This window comes from Sinohyriopsis cumingii, chromosome 16 (assembly GCF_028554795.1).
Source record: "Sinohyriopsis cumingii isolate HCF-2022 chromosome 16, ASM2855479v2, whole genome shotgun sequence".
NCBI lineage: Eukaryota > Metazoa > Mollusca > Bivalvia > Unionida > Unionidae > Sinohyriopsis > Sinohyriopsis cumingii.
Genome location: NC_142976.1, coordinates 74,340,773 through 74,343,892, shown reverse-complemented (window position 1 = coordinate 74,343,892; position 3,120 = coordinate 74,340,773). Strand labels below are relative to the sequence as shown.

The following is a 3,120-nucleotide window of genomic DNA, read 5'->3' as shown; positions in this document are numbered from 1 at the left end:
AATTGCTACTGCGCAGTTAATAAAATTCGGTAATTTAACAGCGATGTAGCATGGATAAAATAATTTTAAAATAGCCTGTTGTGCTCATCAAAACCTTCTAACATAATTGCTGTGTTCCTTTCATTTTACATGTATTTCTTTGGATTACAGCGGCTAATATTATTGACCAATCGTAATTGAGGAAATACAGAGAGCGCGATTTTCAAAACAACATTTCCCTCATCTGGTGTAGTCTTCTAAAATTGACTATGAAAGGTTAGCATAAGATGCATTGATGTTTCTTGATTTGTGCCCTGGTTCTTCTTTTCCTCGCTGAGTTCGTTACACCCCATATTTCAAGTCTGATGGCTTGGATCTGGATTTGCATCTTTACAATATTGTGACCACTAGGCCTACGTACTTGTGACAATCACATATCCGCTACAGTATATTAGTGTTTGTTGCATCAAAGGTGAATGAAAAAGATATATTTGAACTTTGTCATAAATTTTAGTAACATGCCCACCATAGTACCTACAGCGTTTGCCCCTTTTGGTAGTGTAATGTTATATGTTACTGAAGAATAACTGTAGAAGGCGTTCTACACTATTTATTAAATACAAGAGATCAATACAGCTAGGAAGGGGAGTAAAGACTGACCTAAGAGTACTTTTTCCATGGAACATAAACCCTAGTGAATCTATAACATAAACCAGCTGTTGGTATATATCAGTTCTAATCCAGTATGGAATATCAGATTACTTTTACTGTCGAGTGATATTTCAAAGCTAATTAGATTAAGGCTTACACTACAGGTAGTACATAGGAAAAAAAAACTAATTACCACCCACAGTAAATGGCCACAGTTTCTTATTGCAGATGCCCTATTAAGTTTAAGACTATTTCAGTTCCAGCTGACATGAGATGATTTATTCGTACACATACTGGCATATTTATTTGCTGTTAGTTTGTTTACCATTGCATCACAAGACTCCTAATGCATTTTCTTTGCACAATACCATGGCATCTCCAGAGTCATTGTGACTTTTTAGGTTGCTCCATTTGGTGCTAATTTTAGGAACTATTTTTTAACCTGCCATGCCATGTTTGTGACCTACAATTGAAGCATTTATCAATTCCATTTAATTCATTAACAAGATTAAAATATGTTAGTATGCAGTTTTCAGATGTTTTGGGTATTTTTTAAGATGCAGGTCCAGGGCTAGTCCTACAATGTAAGACATAACACATGTTGTTTTTGTTTTAGTGCTATGTCTTACTACCCGAATAACGGCTTTGTATAGCATGTTCCGATGTTGGTTGACATCAGAATAAGTAGTCAAAGTTTCAGGAATATCTCACACACTTGGCAGCCTATATTGACACTTTTCCACTAATTTATGTGTAATTAATAGACATACTGTGCTGTTTTTATCTTGGTGGAATGAAAATATGACAGTAGCAGATGGATGCATTTTCATGTTCTGTTGACATACATTTGAATTTGTTGCAATGCGATGGTAGTCAAGGTATGCCAAAGTATGTTTAAGTATTTTCATGTGGTGGATATGTTTCTTGAACAAGACAAAATGTTGTTTACAGTTCCAGTAGGCATAATATACTTTTATCATTTAGGTAAAGAATAATATTTCAACTTAACCCGATTTCGGCATTATTGGCTTTCATCTCATTTCAGCCAACTGAAATGTAGGCCAATGAAGCTTGAAAACAGATACATTTCTTTTGTGAGAATTTGAGTTTATTAGAGAAAAGACATCAGGATAAGTAAAGTCTGACAAAAACATTATAACTTTACTTTGTAGGAAAGCATCATTATTGGTTGCCAGTTGTGTGTGATATTCCTGAAAATTTTACTTTCGTTACACTGTTAGTCAACATCAAAACATGCTATACAGTGCCAGTAGTTAAGCAGTAAGACCCATCACCCCTTAGAACAAAAATATATGGATGATGTGTCTTACATTGTAGGACTAGTCCAGGGCAGGTGACTTCACCAAATTCACTTGACCAACAAGGTCATATTTAAATTAAAAAAATATTATTAACACAATTTTACAATTGGTGTACTTTGAGATTAAAAAATACAAAATGCTTGAAATTGACTTACATTACCTGCCCCCCCCCCCCATTTGTGTGTGACCTTTTCATTAAGTGCAACATTTTCTCCAGGCCTTGATGTAAACTGGTTCTTTGTAGCTTTGTTTCCTGAGTATCGCAAAAGTCTCCATATTTCCATAAGTTGAAAACAAATAAAGTCGGTGATGCATTGGTCTGTTTCTTTTTGTATTAATCAGTAAAAATCATAGCTTCAAGTTTCATAATCAGTTCATGACCTAGTACAGTGGATGTTTCACTATTACAGAAAACCTGCACACTGTATAACAGTAGAACTTATGGCTATCAACTTTTTCAACTAATTGAATTAAAATAAAATGTAATTACCTCAGTTCCTTTAAGGTAAAAAAAAAACAGTGTAATGGAGGTTTTTATAAGTCACTAATGCTTTTGCTTACCTTAATTATTGATCAGTTGCAATATGTACTGCTCTGTATATTTAACCAGTATTGCATTAGTCACAGGTAACCAATGAAATACATGTATGTAGAACAGAAATAGTACTGATCCCCATTCATTGGTCATGTGCTTTGTTTGGTACACAAAGTTTATAGCTTGATACGGTTACCACTAGTAGAGGGCTGAATATTAATAATTTGTAGGTATCTTTCAAGAAATGCACAATGAAAATACCATATTTTTCCGTTTGCTTGACTTTTTCCTAAGACAAAATTGATAATACTTTAATTTTGATAAGCCCAACAGGCAGTTCACTTATAATGTGGAAAGGTCCTAACCTAGACTAAGAGTGGCCCCAGTCATCTGGCTGTCCCTGTCAGTATGGTAGTATTTCAGTAGTAAGTAGTGTGATAGTTCTGGTGTACATATGTGAAAATTCAGTAGTTGAGGAAAAGGTTTACTCATGGCATAATTGTTTTTGTTTTTTGTTGGGGGGTGTTCTATGCAATATTAGGATAGAAAGTCTCATGATCACATACACATATTGCAATGTGTTTCATTAGTCCCATGTATGAAATATATAAACTCATGATGGAGTAGTACTTT

The 3,120-nt window shown here is 34.3% G+C and overlaps 1 protein-coding gene across 3 annotated transcripts in view; it reads left to right on the top strand.

The window, feature by feature from the left end:
• The first annotated feature begins 196 nt into the window (after window positions 1–196).
• LOC149780794 (centromere protein L-like) overlaps window positions 197–3,120 on the top strand; it is a 52,880-nt gene continuing 49,956 nt past the window's right edge. For 2 of the 3 annotated variants that reach the window (XM_089937873.1, XM_089937871.1), the window contains exon 1: window positions 197–255. The gene's annotated coding sequence lies outside the window, so the exon portion shown is untranslated. Of the gene's footprint in view, window positions 452–3,120 lie in introns of all 3 variants that reach the window. The other variant, XM_089937872.1, reaches the window with a different exon arrangement.